This window comes from Lutzomyia longipalpis, chromosome 1 (assembly GCF_024334085.1).
Source record: "Lutzomyia longipalpis isolate SR_M1_2022 chromosome 1, ASM2433408v1".
Taxonomy (NCBI): domain Eukaryota; kingdom Metazoa; phylum Arthropoda; class Insecta; order Diptera; family Psychodidae; genus Lutzomyia; species Lutzomyia longipalpis.
Genome location: NC_074707.1, coordinates 28,890,865 through 28,912,019, shown reverse-complemented (window position 1 = coordinate 28,912,019; position 21,155 = coordinate 28,890,865). Strand labels below are relative to the sequence as shown.

The following is a 21,155-nucleotide window of genomic DNA, read 5'->3' as shown; positions in this document are numbered from 1 at the left end:
GTCCATCAATTTAATGAATATAATCCTAAATACAGAAGCATGAAACAGTTGAGTGGTGCTCCACCCCTGGAGGTGGGCACTTGCCTTGTTCTTTTCACATGCAAATTTCAAAATCATGAAAATTTATTTCTTATATGCCACAATATGTGCGAGAAGTGCCTGACAAATGGGTCATCCTTCTCTTTATAGCATCCTCCAGCACACCACCCTGACTGCATCTCCTCCAATTCAACCGAATTTGCATATTTATTTGCATGGTGTGGCGTGTGTGACACAATATTCAATTTACCGATTTTATCATCACTTTCGACCATCAATCAATCACAAAATCCTCATGCATTTTTTCGCACAAATTTGAATATTTTTGCCAAAGTAATTTTCTTTTGCGCCGCACCGCATTTCTCGCAATGAATGTCCCAAAAGCAATTTATCAAGATCGATTGGAAATGCAATTGTTGCTTTTAAAATGTTTATTTTTTTCCCACCAAAAGTGATATAACAAGACATTTATGACAGGAAATTCGTACTTTTAGGAAATACCGACGTTTATGTCGACTTAAGTCACGGTGCTAAAGTTTGTTTTTTATAAAAGGTCAATAAGCAATTTTCGAGTCATTCATTTTATGATTATTCGTTTTTGATTGAATTTGTTTTCAGTTTTTGCAATCAGGCGTATTTAATCGTGATCATGTGGGAAAGATATCAAAAACTTTCTTAAGATGTATTTTCAAGGGGGGTTTATCTGGGTCGAAATTATTCGGATCTTCGGAAATACTCGAATTATTCTCTAATATTCGGATTATTCGCAAAGAAAATTCAAATATAAGTCTAAGCTTAAAAATGTTAAATTTACACAGAAAAACACTTAAATCGAACCGAAAGGTAATAAATTCGGACAGAAGAGTTCTAAATTCAAGCTAAAAAGTAGTATGTTCAACCCCAAGTAAAGACTAAATTAAAGCCGATAAATATTAGGTTTTCAGTCCCAAAACTGCATAGATTAAGGAACAAAATTTAAAAAGAAAATCATTAAAGCCTAAATAATGACTAAATTCAAACCTAGAAGTAGTAAATTGAACCCAAAAAAATAATTTAATTGAAAAAGTTCTAAATACGTTTTTGGATTTTTTCGGTTTTGAGTTTTTGGTTTTTAGTAAAAGATATTCATGTAAAGTCATACATTCTCATCTTTGGAAATATTCGGATGATTCGCTTAAAAAACAAAAATATTCGCCAGATAAACACCCGTTAGTAGTATGGTAGCCGCTGGAGACTGTTGCTTAGTCAGCATTTTTATGTTTGTGGAGCATCGGTCTGTTACGTCATCATTTAAAGTTCCCTTATGACGTCATCAATTACGTCTCGAGAGTACCTTCCCCCTCTGAAGTCATCATTTTTGTAGTGACGCGTGTTGTGGTGACGTCATGTTGTGGACGCCATTTTGAAAATTTTATTTTGTCCGCCATATTGAATTACGTCATGTTTTAGTCTGTTATTTTGTATGACGTCACATTTTAGCCACCATATTGAATTTTAGCAGCCATATTGAATTTTATTCCTCCATTTTGAATTTAAATCCGTCATTTTGAATTGTGATTTTTATATTCCTCCATATTGGATTTGTCCGCCATATTGTTTTTATTCCGCCATCTTTGTTTTTGTCCGCCATCTTTAATTTATACCCGCCATTTTGATTTCTGAATTTTTATCCCACCATCTTGTTTTCTCTGTCCACCATTTTTAATTTTGTACCGCCATTTTGAATTCCGAATTTCTATTCCTCCATATTGGGATTTGATTTATTAACGATTTTTAATTTTGAATATTCAATTTGACCGTTTTTGATCACCGACATATTGATTTCGCGCCTTTGAATTGATTTTAAATGTTTGAATATTTAAATTACTGTAATTTTTGTAATGGAAAAAATCTTGGTCTTTTATGAGATTTGAACATACAAGGTTTGAGTGCCCAGTACGAAGCTCTAACCATTGGGCTATAATTGACTTGTCAGGCAGCCCCCCATAATTGTGAACCGTACATCCGACCCCACCTTGATGATTCATATCACACACATTAAATGAATGAAGCGCGGACGAGAAAAAAATTGCTCAAAGGAAATTTGAGCAGACACTTGGCAGCGAAGAAAGGTTGAAGCGACACTGAGAAAAATTTCGCTGACGAAACATTTTTTCGCGATCACTTCATGAAGTGCATGAATTATGTGGCTTTTATTTGAGGGGAAAAGACAATATATTTTCAATGAATAAATATTGGCTTTGAATCGTGCATTAATTGTATGTGGAGTTTTCGTCTTTTTCCTCTCTCTCTATGATCACCACTTGTGTGTCTTAATTGTGTGGGGAAAAATGCAATTTACTCCCATGCATAATTTTCACATGTTTTTTTTTGCCCGCTTTATCACACATCATTTGTGATCGGAGTAAAGTTTTTTATGATATATTTTTTTTAGAAATAAACAACTTTAAAATTTTTATTGCAATAGAATTGCGTTTTTAAAAAATTTTCAACTCATAAGTTTGCCATTTTCTCATGTTATGAAATTCCAAACGAGACTTTGAGCATGCAAATATTTGTCACCATATTTTACCTACCTCAATAATTTGAGTTGTTTATTTTACCGAGTAAAATATGAATGCAAAAATTTGATCCGCACAATTGGTTGGTCATCACAGGTTGATGACTTTGTTGTAGTAAGTGAGTAAATGAAACGATTGCACATTTTCCATTTAAAAAAAATGAAGCGGTCACATGAGGATGATACCTTTTATATGTTGGGAAGTGAGAAATTAAATACGGTAAATTTCATAATGTTGTGAAATTCCAAAAGAAATGCTGAGGAAGAAAATATTTGTCATCAGCTTTTAAGAATATTCCAGCATAATTAATGCATGGTTTGCACAATATTAATGTCTTTTAAGAGTAAATAGGTTAATGAAACGCTTGCACATTTGCAGGTGTCTGCCTGCTGGATATGAATGAAATTCATCATGTTGTGAAATTCTTAAAAGAAAATTTTGCTGATAAACAAAATTTTTTCTTATGATTTTAAATTGCTGAGTTAACATATTTTATCTATAAAAATGCAGCTGCATTTTAGAATTTCAACAGTTTGTCGTCAAAAGTGCAAGTGTTTTCTTTACAATGAATCATCTCAACAACATGTCTTTGTCCGAGATAATGAATTTTATTTCACTTACCAAATCGGTAAGCGATTTAATTGCAATTATTGAGAATAAAGACGGTCAAGTTTTCCTTAAAAAAGTAATTAAACGGATTGAAAGTGATGTGAATAATGGAACGTGTCTCACCTATACCGAGAGAAAAAGATTACTCGAGTGCGTTGTAGCTCATGGAGAATGTTCAGGAATATCTGACAGTCTATGCCGAATTCTCTCTGGTAAGAGAAAATATCAGAGTACTACCGGACAACATGATGATCGTTCACGTTCGCCTCATCAGAGAGCCAGTATTATTAGATATGTTGGAAAAGAGGATAATATCATTGACTTATGTTCAAGTGAAAGTGATGATGATCATGATCAAGATGCATCTGTTTTACAACAAGGAGGTGGAATTGAAACAATTGATCCAATTCAGACGACTAAAAATATTTCGGTGATTGAAAAACTCAAATCTCACAATGCACACTTTAATTATACGCAGTTGGAGATTGAGTTTCAATTAAAGAAACCCGAAAACAACATGGAAAACGAAAATTGGATGGAAGATGCCTTTGATGAGGTAAATTCTATAGCACAAATAATTTTCTGGGTGTTTTATTAATTATCATCGATTTGTTATTTTCAGGTACTTAAAATAGTTCGAATGGAGTCAAAAGATGGCGATAAAATTGTTATGAAGTTATTTCTTCATGATAATCCAAATCACCGACCAATCTTCATAGGAATTCGTCCTCTTTCTGCACTCAACGTACCCATCATTTTCGCCCATCTGGAAAAAGTGCAGCAAAGTACTACTGTTTTCCATTCAACGGATGTGTTGGGTGTTCGAGCATACCTTCTACATGAGATGTCAGGCCGAGGGTATCATCGCAACCCCTCTAGAATGACTGCTGAAGAAGTACAACGCTTCAAGTATAGAAGCATGATCGACGTTAAAGCGGAAAAGAATTGTTTGCCTATAGCAATTATATTCGGTATGTTACTTTTGGACGACAACAAAGAAGAAATGAACAGAAAGCTTAAAAGTTATAAACGATACCCTATTAAATTAAACCGTATTGCAGAGTCGTTTGTAAAAGAAATCTCACCTAGCAAAATCAGAGGTGATGGCAAATACGGGTTTGATTTTATAAATGCCTTTGATCGTAAATATTCAAAAGATTTTCGAATTAATGTATACACATGTCTCTCTGATTTTCACGTAGTTGATTACAAATCACGAAGAACAGCTACAAATCAGAGAAAATTAATTAACATATTCTATGATAAGTCTAATGAACATTATTTTTGTATATCAAACCTCCCGGGATTTTTCGATTTTGAACGTCATTGTTTAATTTGTGATATACTTTATGATCGTCGTCATGTTTGTACCGAAAAATGCAAATATTGTACTCAAAATCCACCTTGTCCAAATGTCAAGACAATGATTGAATGTTCCTCTTGCAATCGTAGGTTTAAAGGACAGGTCTGTTTTAATAACCACAATCTTGCAGGTGTTTGTGACAAATTAAAAATGTGTAGACACTGTTATTTAACGTACGATGCTTCAAAAGATCATGATTGCAATAAAAGGAAATGTGACATTTGTGATCAAAACTGCTCTATTCCTCATTATTGCCATATGCAACCGTATAAGAATAGGAAAAACCGTAAGGAATACTGCATAATCTTTTATGATTGTGAATCGGAATTTACATCTCTACCGGGGGGATATTCTAAGCATACGCCTAATTTGGTTGTCTCGTATACGGTTTGTCACTTATGTGCAGCAACTCCCAATTCCTATTGTCCAAGATGCGGTCCCTCAGAACGTATTTTTCAGAGTGATGAAAACAAGTCCTCAATTGAAAAATTTCTCGATTATGTTTTGCAATATCGTGAAATGTGCACCCGTGTGATAGCGCATAACGCAAAAAGTTACGATGGACAGTTCATTCTCGAGGAATTATGCAAAAGAGAATATAAAATTTCCCCAATTCTTTCAGGAATGAAAATTCTCTGTGCATCAATCGAGAATATCACATTTTTGGACTCCCTTTCGTTCATTCCTTTTCCACTGTCACAATTCAGTAAGAGTTTTGGCTTAGAGGAATGTACGAAAGGGTATTACCCTTATAAATTCAACAAACCTGAAAACCGAAGTTATGTGGGGCCGTATCCAGATATGAATATGTATCCTATCGCCTCAATGACCACCCCTCAATATAATGATTTTTTGGAATGGTACAATGCAAATAAGCATAATACTTTCAACAACAACGCAGAATTAATTCGGTATTGTCGTCAAGATGTCAAAATTTTAATGAAGGGATGCCTTAATTTTATGTTTTCTTTCATCGAAACATCTGATGTTAATCCCTTTCTAGAGGCTATCACCATTGCTGATGCAGTGATGAAAGTCTATAGAAAGAATTATCTCAAGCCAAACTCGCTTGGAATTACTCCAAAAAATAATTATAATTCCAATTTTATTCACCTTCAGAGTAAAATTTCTCTCAAATGGTTCGTTTACTTAAAATTGAAAGAAAATATAAACTTAAGGTACGAAGTAAAATTAAAAAATTGTCGTTATATTGCGGATGGTTATGACGAAACCTCTAACACTGTGTATAGTTTTGAGGGATGTTATTATCACGGGCATACTTGTTATCTGAATAGGATGCAAGTATGTTCTAATGACCCCAATGATACATTACACAATCGTTACGAGGCTACGTTGAGGAGGTTGGAACATATAAGGAAATTGGGATATAATGTAGTGTCAATGTGGGAATGCGATTTCCGTAAAATTTTAAAAGATAATCCTCAACTTACAGAACAAATAGAGCAACATAAAGAGATCACGGATTCAGGTTTTAACTTGCGTTCTGCGGTTTATGGGGGTAGAACTGAAGTTTTTCGACTTTACCATAAATGCAAACCTGGTGATCGTATTTATTATTACGATTTTACCTCCTTGTATCCTTGGGCCAACAAATATTCTAAATATTTTGTTGGTCATCCTACAATTCACAAGGATATTGAAAGCCAAGAGGAGGCCCTAAAATATGATGGCGTAATAAAATGTAAAGTTCTACCTCCACGTGGTCTCTATATCCCATGTCTTCCGTACAGATGCAATAATCGTCTGACTTTTCCTTTGTGTCGACGGTGTGCGGAAGACTTAAAAATCTCTAATTGCACACATTCAGACGATGAGAGAGCCCTCACTGGATTTTGGTCTCTCGATGAAGTCCGTCTTGCGGTTGAACATGGGTACAAAATCCAAAAATGCTTTGAATTATGGGCCTATGAAACTTCACAGTACAATCGTGAGACCGGTGAGAGAGGACTATTCGCTGATTACGTTGATAATTTCCTAAAAATCAAGCAGGAATCAAGTGGGTGGCCAAAAGATGCCAAATCAGACGCTGATAAGGAACGTTACATCCAAGAATATTTGGAGAAGGAAGGAATACAACTTGAGAAAGATAAGATAACTGTCAATAAGGGTATGAGATCTCTCTCTAAAATTGTTTTGAACAGCTTATGGGGTCGTTTTATTATGAGGGAGGATTACAGTAAAACAACAATTTGTAATTCTTCTTCAGAATTAAACGATATTTTGCAGTCAGAAAATATAGAGATACTTGATCTGTATCCTGCAGGGCCCACCCAAATTTTCGTCTCATGGAAACACATTGATGAACATGAAGTTCCATCAAAGTACGTAAATTTGGGTGTTGGAATTTGCACGACGACTAATGCTCGGATCAAGTTGTATTCTGTTCTTTCTAAATTAGGACGCAATGTTTTTTACTGTGACACTGATTCAGTAATTTATCTTGTACCTAATGGCCAAGAAAACCCCTTGGAAACTGGAAAATTTTTAGGAGAACTAACCGATGAGTTGGCGGATTTCAGTGAAGGCTCTTACATTGATGAATTTGTGAGCTGTGGACCGAAGGCGTACGGTTTGAAAATTTATTCCCCCGGAACCGATTCCTATTCATATAAGGTTGTGTTTAAAGGCATATCGATGAACAGGGAGGTTGAAAAGCATATTAATTTTGAAGCGCTCAAAAACTTGGTCCTAAATGAAAATGATGGTATAAGAGTTGAATATCCGGATAGGATAACCAGGAAACAACTATTCCAGATTCAATCAGGGCCATGCACAAAGACAGCAAATTTCACATTTATCAAAAGAAAATGTATCGAAAATTTTGATTCTTTACCTTTTGGATATTAATTTGATAAGATTTTGATCTACTTATGTAAATATATGTAAAGATTCTGAATTTTTTAAGTTTTTTTTTATAATAAATATTTTTAAGAATAAATGAAATGTGATATTAGAATAAGTTTTTATTTAAGAATAAATAATATTTCTCTAAAAAGTTCTTTTATTGGAATTATTGTTTCCACTCATGATAACACTTCAACGATGATTTTACAAAGGAATGAAGAAATTCAGAACAAAGTCATCAACCTGTGATGACCAAACAATTGTGCGGATCAAATTTTGCATTCATATTTTACTCTGTAAAATAAACAACTCAATTATTGAGGTAGGTAAAATATGGTGACAAATATTTGCATGCTCAAAGTCTCGTTTGGAATTTCATAACATGAGAAAATGGCAAACTTATGAGTTGAAAATTTTTTAAAAACGCAATTCTATTGCAATGAAAATTTCAAAAACACAAATTTATTGCAATGAAAATTTCAAAAACACAAATTTATTGCAATGAAAATTTCAAAAACGCAAATTTATTGCAATGAAAATTTCAAAAACACAAATTTATTGCAATGAAAATTTCAAAAACGCAAATTCATTGCAATGAAAATTTCATGCAAATCTTTTGAAATGAAAATTTTAAAAATGCAATGCTTTTCAAATGATAATTTTAAAAACGCAAATCTTTTCAAATGATAATTTTAAAAACGCAAATCTTTTGAAATGAAAATTTTAAAAATGCAATGCTTTTCAAATGATAATTTTAAAAACGCAAATCTTTTGAAATGAAAATTTTAAAAATGCAATGCTTTTCAAATGATAATTTTAAAAATGCAATGTTTTTCAAATGATGATTTAAAAAACACAAATCTTTTGAAATGTAAATTTTAAAAATGCAGTGCTTTTCAAATGGTAATTTTAAAAACACAAATCGTTTGAAATATAAATTTTAAAAACGCAAATTTATTGCAATGTAAATTTTTAAAGTTGTTTATTTCTGAAAAAAAAATATCATAAGAAACTTTAGCCCTGATCACAAACGATGTGTGATAAAGCATGCAAAACCACGTGAAAATTATGCATGGGAGTAAATTGCATTTTTCCCCCCACACAATTAAGACACACAAGTGGTGATCATAGAGAGAGAGGAAAAAGACGAAAACTCCACATACAATTAATGTAACACCAAAAGTCTATATTTTTATACATTGTCTTTTTCCCCCCTCAAATAAATTCATGCACTTCATGAAGTGATCGCGAAAAAATGTATCGTCAGCGAAATTTTTCTCAGTGTCGCTTCAACCTTTCTTCGCTGCCAAGTGTCTGCTCAAATTTCCTTTGAGCAATTTTTTTCTCGTCCGCGCTTCATTCATTTAATGTGTGTGATATGAATCATCAAGGTGGGGTCGGATGTACGGTTCACAATTATGGGGGGCTGCCTGACAAGTCAATTATAGCCCAATGGTTAGAGCTTCGTACTGGACACTCAAACCTTGTATGTTCAAATCTCATAAAAGACCAAGATTTTTTCCATTACAAAAATTACAGTAATTTAAATATTCAAACATTTAAAATCAATTCAAAGACGCGAAATCAATATGTCGGTGATCAAAAACGGTCAAATTGAATATTCAAAATTAAAAATCGTTAATAAATCAAATCCCAATATGGAGGAATAGAAATTCGGAATTCAAAATGGCGGTACAAAATTAAAAATGGTGGACAGAGAAAACAAGATGGTGGGATAAAAATTCAGAAATCAAAATGGCGGGTATAAATGAAAGATGGCGGACAAAAACAAAGATGGCGGAATAAAAACAATATGGCGGACAAATCCAATATGGAGGAATATAAAAAACACAATTCAAAATGACGGATTTAAATTCAAAATGGAGGAATAAAATTCAATATGGCTGCTAAAATTCAATATGGTGGCTAAAATGTGACGTCATACTAAATAACAGACTAAAACATGACGTAATTCAATATGGCGGACAAAATAAAATTTTCAAAATGGCGTCCACAACATGACGTCACCACAACACGCGTCACTACAAAAATGATGACTTCAGAGGGGGAAGGTACTCTCGAGACGTAATTGATGACGTCATAAGGGAACTTTAAATGATGACGTAACAGACCGATGCTCCACAAACATAAAAATGCTGACTAAGCAACAGTCTCCAGCGGCTACCATACTACTCCCGTTGTGTATTTTCGACTGAAATATTTTCGTTAAAAAAAATTAATTTGAAAGCATAAAACTCCACAAAAAAGAGAAGAAAAAATAGAACGGTCAAGCCGTTTTGGAAAAGCTCCTTGCCATAGATAGACAGATTTAAGTCGGGCTTTCTTTTATACCCATAAACACGTAGAATACCTATCTATTTTAAAACCATTATTCTATCTCATTAACGACTTAACGTTTATGTGTACACCAGGTAGACCATTAAATGAAGTAATTCAATATTAGCATAAGGGGTATTTCCCATGAAATACCCCGTGCTACTGTCTCATTGCACTGAAGCACAAAATCGATTTACGAAAGGATAAATGGCAGCAGAGCAAATAAAAAAAATAGTTACGATCACTTTTAGCACGCTAATTGGGTAGATAAATACCTCGTTGATTAGGAAGGTGTTGAGCGTGAAAATTGCAATAAAAAAATTAAGGCAATAAGTCAATGATCGCTTAGCAAATAAAGTTGTGTCAACAGAACCATAAAATCTCCACCTCCGTTCAACACCGCGAAACAAGTTCAGCATGGTGACATTGGCTATGTCTTTTTCGTTACGTATATAGTTGTTATGGTGCGAGATTTTTGTGAGTCGATAGAGGTGTTGTTTGTAATATAAATCTACTTTGTTTAATTCCGCAATTGCGGTGCCATCTCACTCAATCGTGGGTGACCATCGCGATGACCATCAGTGGGTCGCGCTCTTGCAGAACTGTGCCAAATTGTGTGTGAGAAAAAAATTGCTGCGAGAATTATATTTATTTGCTCATATGGATGCGAGGGAGTGTTGCAAATTGTCAATAATTGACATTCAAGAGGCGCAATTGTGTTAAGTAGATGCACAAAAATTTATATATTTCCGCATTTATTCCCATCAAAATGATTATGGGTATAAATTTGTGTTGCGTGCTCCTCTTATGCACACCGTATTATCCCTCTCCCTGTGTAAAATTGTTGTTTTTTCATATACACGCATCAACATGCAAAAGTGCCCCAATTTTTGTATCCGCATGAGCATGGGGGTGGGGGTTGAATTAATTTATATCAGGGCGAATTTTTCACTTGCTATTCTGACAATTTCCCAACATAATTGCGGTGCTAAAATGATTTTTAGGCACATTTTCCATTACCCAAATATTTTCCATGAATGCATGCGGGTAAATATGTAGTCATGTTTGGGTTCGCGTGGAATGGGGATGACGAAAAAAAAATGTAAATGATAACACAATAAAATACAAACAGAATTAACAATGATTGTTTGTGCACAATTTAAATGGGCAATAGCGGAAATATTCATGCAAAATACATATGTAATTGATGAATTGCAAAATGCATTTCTCCTGGCCTTTTTCGATACACCACACATACACCAGGCGTCTCCATTGCCTTAACTGGGCGCCTCCACCTGCACTCCTTTATTGAAGTCCCACTGTACGACGCCTTAAAGAGAGACAGACTTTTCTTCTTTTTTTTTATCCTTCCTTCGGTCGTTTTCTTTGTTTATTTATCGGTTGTGTCAAGTTTATCCACTCTATCGGACGCAGAGGAAGTGTGAGGGACAAAGTGACTTTCCACGACAATTTAGCAAAAATACTTTTATGCAATATTCAACCGGTTTCTACCGTGTATAAAGTAAGTTTGTCATAAATAAATTTGCATTTTAAATAATATTCCAATATTATTATTGTTGTGTGAACAATCTTCACAAGTTCCTCCTAGGGTTCAACCACCTATATCGCGCGCCGGTGGGTTGGACTTTGCTATTTATATACTTTTTCCAATCTCATGGTGGTTTTAGCTATTTGTTAAAACTCTATCACATTTCTGCAATCTCTCTCTGTCTCTCCCAACTCCTCTCCCTTATATGCAACTTGATGTTTGTTTTTTTTTTCGTGCAAGTCCATTCGCATTCCGCCAAACGATTTCGGATATCTTCCAAGCGCGTAAACAATATATTCCCGCGTGCTGAGAGAGAGGAGCTTCACATATATAGCGAATTATTCGCCCTTCCTTTTGTGGTCTATCAACTGTCATCGAGCTTTTTTATGCTCGCACTGTGCTGCTGAATCAACAATATTCCCAATGCAAATACAATTTCTGTGGGCCCCACGAGAGATGGGGAGAAGACTCACAGCGACAAGACCAAAGATGAAAAGTTCTTCCCTCTAACCCCCCACCTCACCGCACATACAATATCCATTTATGCAAATATTGATACAGTGTATGCTGTTTGGTTGGCACACGAACTATAATCTCATACATACATTGAGAACATGAATAGAACAAATATAAATTCAGCAATTTCTACAAATGCTCATTCTCACTTTACTACAAATTTCTCAATACACAATGTCGCATTCAATATGTTTTTCACATGTAAAGTAACTTTCTTCAGTTGAACTGAATAATATTTGTAACAATAATCTCAATATTGACTCCGTGTAACAAATTGACTTACCGACAAGTTCTTACACTGAGAGATAAAGAAAATAAAAGCTCACAATCTCAATGGGGGGTATTCTAAAGTGAAGATGAAATTTATGGCGGTTTTTTTAATTGAATACCTTTACACAGGGTGAATGGGATAGTTTAGGTGAATGGGGTAATTAAATTTAAATTAATTTTTAAAAGAAGTTGGTATTGTAATTTTATTATCAAATGAATAAATCGACGTGCCCGAATATTATGAGCTATATTCCTATCTTTTAACACAGGAGTATGGTTCATAATCTTCGGGCGTGTCGAAATAAATTTAAATAACAATTATAAGTATCATTACATCCAAAAATTGTTTTAATGTCCAATTGTTCCAAATTTTATCAACATTCTCCATATATTTGGTAGTATTGTGAGATACAGACAGTTTTCAAAATTAAGATAAAAATTAAATTCATTACAAAGAGGTTCGTGATTTTACGGAAAAATATCCAAGAAATTGAAATAAAAAAATACGAAATTAAGACATTTGAGGTTATTGTTAGACCACTAATCTCTATCTCAGATTAGCAAATCTTGGAATATTTTTATCCAAGTGGGATATCCAGGTTTTTGATAGCTCTTTCTGGAAGTCTAGATTTTAATTTTTATTCACATCTGAAAATTCCACCAGATTTAGAAATTGTATAATTAATCACATGATCTTAGGCTATAATTTAACCGTAAATCTCTATCCTAAAATAACATAATCTTGAAATATCTTATCCAAGTTTAATATCCAATATTGGATAGTATTTAGTGACCAAAAAATTCTTAAAATCTTAAGGTTTTTTCAAAGATTTCAAGCGAATTTTAAGGATTTATTGGTAACTGAACAGAATCCATTATCTCGGAATTTTTTTTTTTGAAACTTGGATCCTTTATCCGTCATTTTCATATTAATTTTTCTCTCAGAATACCACCAATTTTGCATAATTTTCTTTGAATTTTAGTTTCTTTAATCCCAATTAAAACAAGCCAATATTAAGTCAAAAAACCACAAATTTATAAACTTTTCTTACTTCTTTTGAGATCATAAAAAGCTATTAAAAAGCAAGAAGAACTAAATTATGCTGAAAATAATTGAAAAATATTTGTAAATTTTATTAATAGCGCCCATAATTGATCAACAAATTAAGTTGGAATAAACTGAAAATCAATAAAATAATTTCTGGGGTCAAAATATGTTGAAGGATTCACAATTTAAAAATATTTATAAAGAAACATAGAAATGTAACAATAACTGTAATTCATATTTTTAGAGATTGTATCAAATATTCCTTGGAAAGACTCATGTTGGATATAAAAAATTGTAAAAGTATTATGAATTTTGTAAAAAGGATAGGCATATATGAATTAATTTAAGTAAAACAATACCTTTGTATCTAATTTTTCCCATAATGGGTGACATGTGTAATCAATCCAGCATTCTCTGGATAATATCTTAATTAATGTAATTCTAAATCTCATTGTAAGGTATTATACACTTTATGGCCATGGCCCCTGTGTAAAGATTATTTCTTAAATATATGTATATATAAAACATATAAATTTTTATGGGAATTTCCCGTAAAATTTTGAATTTTAAAATATTGCCTATTGCATCATAAAAAATCCCCTTAAGGATACCGTTTGAAACTCTGTGAGAGCATTTTTCAATAAAGTGGACATAATAATAAAATCAATATGCATCTTCAGCCTTCAGGAGGAATTCTTCCACTTTGTATGTTGTTGCACACACAAAAAAAATAATGTAGGTACATAAATGTCTCGAAGGAACTGCTTGGAAAAAAAAATGTTGGCGGATGGTTGAATATTCTTTTCTCAAAAGATGTTACCTGCTGATAAAGTTAATGTAAGAATAAGTGATGAGCGAACTTGGCACAGTTTTTACATGCCCATAATTGCGTTCTGCGAAAAAAAGGCGATGGGAGTGAAAGAGATGAGTCCGATGACTTTCAAAAAATCGCATCTCTTTAGTGTCTCATTCAATAAGTTTTGAAATTTTGCCGCAATACCCGCTTTATCGGCTATTGACATTGTGTGTGGAGACCGTGGCGGGATATCAAAATATTTTGGGTCTAAAAATAGGTGGTGGAAAGACGGTTCTGCAGGTGCGGCTGAAGTTTTTTTTTGCGTGCAAATCTCAAACTGATAGTGAAAATGCGAATTAGGAAAATTAGATTGTATTCACTTTTAATTTGCATAATTTACTCGGAAGATATTTTTCCTAATGGATTTATCTCGCAGTGTTTATTGGGAGCGAGAAGAGTGGCGTAATCCCCAATTGGCACGAGACACCGAGAAATGCTGCAGTGGGAAAGTTGCGCAAGTTGTCTGGCCTACGATTAGCGCATTCACTGCCAAGGTGAAAGCTTCGAGCATATTGTGTAATATATACATAGCGTAATAACATATATAGCGTAATGGTCGCGCGAAGGCATAATTTTATTGTTTCTCATCTTTATTTTGTGCCTCATTTTATTTTTTTTTGGTGGCAACTTCTCAATCAGCTCCTGAAAAGTGATTTATTACGACAATTTCCGGATTGTTTGTATTGTACATAACTCAACAATGGAATATTGCTACCGAAGATGAACAATTAATCATGACATGTTGGCTTTTGAGATCTTTGAGATGAAATTGAGCTCTACACTGAGAACTTGTGTAAATAAAACGTGAGACAAACACACATTTAATGACTTTTTAATCATATTAGATGCTCAATAGATTTTTTTGGAAAGAAAAAAAAATACTAAATTTTAAACTTGAAAGCCACTTTTGAAGGCACTTTTGATTGCTCAATTGCTAATTATGTTTACACTAAATGGAAAATTGTCCATCTTCATGGCTCTGCAATTATAACTAATTTTTAGCACTTTTTCTGCGTGTCAACCAGGATTTAAAAAATCACTATCTTCGCCATCGAGCAGCACACATTTTTTCTATCATCTCTAAAATTCTCGTTAAGTGATGATTTTGTGGGTTTTTTTTCGGTGCCATCCTCCATAGCGACTAATTGAGGGTGAGAAATTACACATAATTTTTCACTTAAGACGATTACGAATCTTCCTCATTCCAAAAAAAGGGAGGAGTATATCTATCTTATTAGAGAAGAACAAAAATTTTTAAGTCAATTTATCAATTTCAGCTGATTCAGTTGAAAAAGCTCCTATACAATGAAGATGGGGTTTTATCATAATAAAGTTGTATAGCTCAAGGCTCATCTTGCAATAAAATTGTCGTGTCAATGGCAAAAAAATCATTTCTCAGCAATAATTCTTGGCAAGAATGCTATTGCTGTGCAATTTTCGATGTGAATAAAAATCACGTACCTCCTATCAATGATATCTCTCTTGCCAATTCACTTCTTTTCTCGACGAGATGTTTGCTAACAAATACAATTTCTTCGTCAGCTTCAACACAATTCCGTCGAGGCACTCTTTCACACCACAAGTCCAAAAAAATTCAGTTAAAAAGTTTTTTTCCCAAGGAGGAAATTCAATGGTTTTCCATCGTTCACAACAGAGTTTCCAGAAGACAATTTCACGGGAGCTTTTCCACCCTATTTGTAAGTATCGCGCGCACTTTGTTTTTTTTTCCTTGGGCACTTTTGGCCGTAAGAGCACTTTTTGAATTTTTTTCCTATGAGGAAATTTGGGGGGTGGATCAAATGAGCTTTATGATCCGTGATCGTTCAACTACCGCATCGCGACTCAGCCCGCCGAAGAGTATTGCTCAATCGCGCCTCACGGTGGGTTCTTATATACCTTCTCCTTTGGGGGAGCGAGAGCATCAGAACACGGGAGTTTGTGTGTTTGTATTCTCGCGCCAGAGCCCATCATCATCATCGGCAGGAGCGACGATGCTCTTGGTCGCTTGGAAGTGGAAGAATTTTGCCAAGAAGTCGCAAAGTCTCAAAGCTCCCCACCACACCAGCACACTGGATTCTCTGTCCATCGGGGCCCGATGGTGATTAAGTGTCTCTCTCAGATTTTTAACCTTATTCACTTTATACTTGGCGATATTTGCCACGACAATTTACCAATCACCTCTTGTTTCTCCGCCACCCAAACACACCCGCAACACTCACATTTCTCTCTTTCAGCATTACCTATGATTTTACCATAAGCATATTTTTAGCATATAAGTCTTTTAATGTCCAAAAATTGCCATTTTTCCAAACATTTATGACCAATTCCAATAACTTGATCAATTTTATTGGCAACACGACAAGCTTTGAAATTATACGTAGTTCTAAAGAACTCGAAGTCAGGTTGGCTAGAAAAGCCGTATTGTCTTTGCATGTTCTTTTTTTTTTAATTTTAGGTTTAAGGTTCTGACTAGAACACTGAAAGCTTTTATAATTCTTTTAATAATATGAAATGTACATTTCTAAGGCTACATGTAAAAACGGCTAAGTCGGAGCCCATACAAAGTTAGTCAACTTATCCGTTTTTACAATGTAGCCCTCGATTTAAAATTTTTTCTATGTTTCTTACGATCTGAGCTGTTAAATAAAATATTATTATTTAATTAATTATTTTTATTATGATTCTAACAAAAAGTCGGAATTATGTGAGATAAAACATCTTTTCTTTAAATCTTTTCTTTTTTATAAGACGTTTCGAAGATGGATACTATCCTTCTTCAGGTATGATTCTTAAACGATAAGGAATTTTTAGAATTTATTCAACTAGATTCTATTCTAGATTAAATTCTAAAACTAAGTTATTGATTTACCCAGTTAAAATAAAGACTCTAATTCAGAACTCATCATAAAAATTATTTTATAGAATTCCTATTTAATCCTTTAAGGACTATTGAAACATTTTCATCTCATTAGTTTTTTGTTTTTGTTTTACAGATTCTTTAAGCTTTAGTTGATAATAATAATTTTAAAAGATCAAAATCATGTAGCTCAAGAGCTCATGGACAATAAAACCACAAAAGGACTCACAGGATCAGGAAGGACGAAAAACAAAAAAAAATACAAAATCACGATTATTCGCTAAGAATCTTTAATTTGAGCTCAAAATAACTCAAAAATAATATTTTAACCTTATTCGACTCGCTATTTAGGTTGCAGTCCTTAAAAAAAGTTAAGTTTCTCATAGATAATTATTTTCTCAAAAAGTCCACTATCTTTCCATCCCACCTTTGCGTGTTGTGGCGTGGTTGGAAGGGAAGAGAATTTAATGAAAATGATGCGTTCTTTGCCCCTTTGTCTCATTCCACCATCATTGCAAAGCTGTGGTATTCTGGCTGGGTAGGAGAAACGGAGACAAGAAAAAATACTGACACTTGCTCAAGTGACCCTGGTACATGCCGCAGGAGGCATCTTCATCACCACGGAGAATTCTGTGGATAGGTCAGTTTTCTCGTGCGGAAGAAAAAACCATCTCGACGCATGAAAAATTGCCTTAAATTGTTCTTTATTTCTCTGCCATTCTGGCACCGAATGAACGAAGAAGAGATTAAGTGATTTCACGAAGTAAATCCTCTCATATGAAAGACTACACACCACAATTAAATTAAATCCACGCAGATCACATTGCTCGGTGGGGATTGGGGTAAGAAAAAAAGTCAATTGATTAGCAGATAAGCCGGAGTTGGTCTAAAAGTGGCAAACATCTGCAAATTCCACATGTAATTTATACTTGTGTGATAATTGTTGGCCGTCAAAATTCGATATATCAAGGCCCAGGCGCCATTGAATCTCTTCATCCACACCGCGGTGATCTTCTAATTCCCATTGTGGAGTGATGATCAAGAACTCTAACAAGATACGAGAGATGAGATGTCAGCACAAAAAAGTATACCCACCTCACAGTCAGTGCAAAAGCATGACTTCACAGGTGATTCCTTTGGATGTAATATAAAGACAAACACCATCGGTGTGAAGAACAATTAATCTCCACAAGTATTTTTTCCCTCCTTTAGATTTAATCACCATCTTCGATGTATTATTATGTAAGCTTTTATGATTTAATACCGCCTTATCTCTCATTAAATATCTCACACAAATTGTCAAATTAAATCCGAGCGAGTAGTTATAATAGGTAAAATCCTAAGTGCTCGTCATTCTCAATTTATACACACGCTCCCTCATTGTCTTCCATCCATACGCCAAAAGCTCACAGCACAATCGTGGATCACTTTCGATGGCCTAGACATTCGACGAAGAAGTGAATTTAGCGCAAAAAGGGAACCCCACAACACAATCCATTCATGAGTGATTCTGGGAATTCTCGTTGTACACATACTACATGCTCCATGAGAACTTTTCAATTATACGGCGTTTTCACTTGTCTAACCGCGTTAATGGTCACTGATGACCATTTGTGACTTCTATGCAGATTATTTATTTATTTATTTAATTAATAAAGGGGGTGCCATCTATACATGCATACATAGAAAAATCACGCGTGGAATTGTGCGATCCATAAAATAATTAATTTGTGCTTCAATTTCAGTTTGCATTTTATTCAAATTCAGTTTAAATAATAAAGACAAAGTAGTAGAAGTTGTGTGTAAGGGAATTTAGTGAGAAATAAAGTTGTGAAGGAGAAAAATCTTGTGCTTTCAATTGCGGCACATTCCCGGAGGAGAACTCCACGTGGCTACCTTGCATTCGTGCGTGATTGCGCCTAGTTTCACGTCGTTTGTCCACCACACCTGCCGTTCGTGGCCACCAATTGAAGACAGCGCTCATCAAGGACACAAAAAGTTTTGTCCTCCGGCCGGAAGGTCGAGGATTCTAATCATTTGTTTCTGTCTTTCAAGGTTGGTGGACCACGACTCCTGCGCTTATTGCTTCTTACGTGCATTTCTGATGGTTTATTAATCTTTGCCTGTGTCTCGTTAAAGGTTGGTGGACCACGACATCATTCTTATTGCTTCTCGCTTGCCTATTTTGGGAAGATATTAATTATTACCTGCATATCGTTCAAGGTATGGAATTGCTTACACAATTGCGTGTACATCTAATCTATGCAGATTAATTGAATGGTTTTGAATAAAATACTTTTTTTTGGTTGATATTTTTCACGCCAACTTCATAATCACTTCCTAGTTTTAGGAAAATAAATGTGTGAGGAATGTCTTAAAGCATTTGTACTTGAATTCCCTTCGAGAGCAAAAAAAAACGATACAATTGATGTGAAAATGAGGATGATCTTGAAATTACGAAAACATTTTCAGTAAAAATCTTTAATTCTTTAATTTTATTCCCCACTAACCATTAATTATTTTTTTACAACAATGTAATAATAGCCTTTGCCACAAAACTATTTCTCTGTCACGATTTAGTTATAAAATGTTTTGCATTATTTTATGTCGTAAAATCTGTAGCATAAGAATCTAAAAATATTGCTGATCTTAATTTTTATTCTCAATCTTTTATTGGTTCATCCAGATGGAATTTTTCGATATCTCGTTTTGTGAATTTAGATGACTCATTTTTTCTAAAAAATTCTCTGAAGGCGTTAAAGCATCAGAAGGAAAAGAATTTTTCACACAATACATTGGAATAATGGATCCATGATAAATGTTTTACATTACAAAATGAATTTTATTCTTTCAGACATAATTTAAGCTGCCTTTTGATTAGTGCTGCATTAAACCACCTCCTACGTAACAACTTATCACATTGCCGGCATCTCACATGCAAAAATAATGTATATAAATAGCAAAATGAAGTTCTTAAAGCTTTTCCATATAGCTTAATGTCGACTCATCGAATTAAAAGGTTTTTTCGATTTTGCCTGTCGATTTTTCCATCGCAAATGAAACACTATCGACAATTTATTTATTGACTATAAATTGCTTCTTCTCAAAGTCAATTTATTATTCCTTTATTGAATCATCTTCAACAAGATTGATCACTGTTGCCGAGATCGAAGGGAACAAAACGATGTACCAATATTATGTGCACAATTCCAGCGTCATTTGATACTTTTGCCCATGGGAGTGTGCGGGGGATGGAGAGAATCATAAAACTCTTGGGATGACTTACATCATATTTAGTCTGGGATGCGCTAAAGGAGCTCCGGAGATGACGTCGGTGGTGCGGAGTGTAATTGCGGCATTTTATGACAGAGTCGTAGAAACTGGTGAAGACATGAAATTAATACTTTAGGTGCTACTAAAGATGTATTACACAAAACTTCTTATCCAACTCCCCGCCGTGATAGCAAGACCCATTAGCGTTTCTATCCATGGCTTCTGGTATCTCTTTCATCGCGAGAATTTTTCTTATATTGCCATTGCTGTTGCTCCTCGCAGCCATATCCTTTTCTTTTGCTGTGAAAAAGTGACAATGTGAATACGGAGGAAATGAGATTGTAAACAGATTAATGAGTTTGTCTCCTTCGGCAGTGGATTCCATACACACAGAGAGCTCCTCCTTGATAACGATCATTCGAAAAGGGATAAAATGTAAGCGGCACACATCATTCGTTCTAATTAAAAGGCATCACCCGAATGTAATTGAATTTTCCTTCATTTCCGCCTCTTTTAGAGGTTTGCCCAAAGGGTTTACCAACGTTCAGTAATCCTATAGTAATGTACCTTTTAATTATCGTCAGATCATGTGTGCATGTTCAAATGTTTAAATAAAATCATGGGAATAAACATGAAAAGTTTATTTTCAGATATTTTCAGAAAATTTTATTTATTGACTTTGAGTACAAAAAATATAGCTTAAAAAATTTTTACTTTAACAAAAGTCAAATGGATTTGATTAAAGGGATAGTTTAGGAACTTTATTTGCGAAACTTCAAGAATTTTACTTGAGAATTGGCATTTTCTATGTAATTTTGAAAATTAACTTATAATTCCAAAAGCTCTAAACGTATTTGAGTTAACTCAAAATCGAATTTTAGCTGTGTTTCTTTCAGACACGGCTTTTTAATCTTTTTTGTCAGCTGCGTTGCATATAAGTATTACGAATAATTACAAAGTCAAGTGCATTCATTATTAGTAAAGGGTTTTACCCGATTTTATATGAGAAAAT

The 21,155-nt window shown here is 34.1% G+C and overlaps 3 protein-coding genes across 6 annotated transcripts in view; 2 read left to right on the top strand and 1 right to left on the bottom strand.

Annotated features, from left to right (window-relative positions):
- The window catches only part of LOC129797426 (mucin-2), a 37,106-nt gene extending 21,227 nt beyond the window's left edge, over positions 1–15,879 (bottom strand). For both annotated transcript variants that reach the window (XM_055839966.1, XM_055839967.1), the window contains exon 1: positions 15,475–15,879. The gene's annotated coding sequence lies outside the window, so the exon portion shown is untranslated. The remainder of the gene's footprint in view (positions 1–15,474) is intronic.
- The window catches only part of LOC129797635 (cytochrome P450 6A1-like), a 690,618-nt gene that overhangs the window by 309,531 nt on the left and 359,932 nt on the right, over positions 1–21,155 (top strand). The window lies entirely within an intron of this gene.
- Positions 1–21,155, top strand: part of LOC129797630 (cytochrome P450 6a9-like) — a 667,408-nt gene that overhangs the window by 286,321 nt on the left and 359,932 nt on the right. The gene's annotated exons all lie outside the window — the stretch shown is intronic.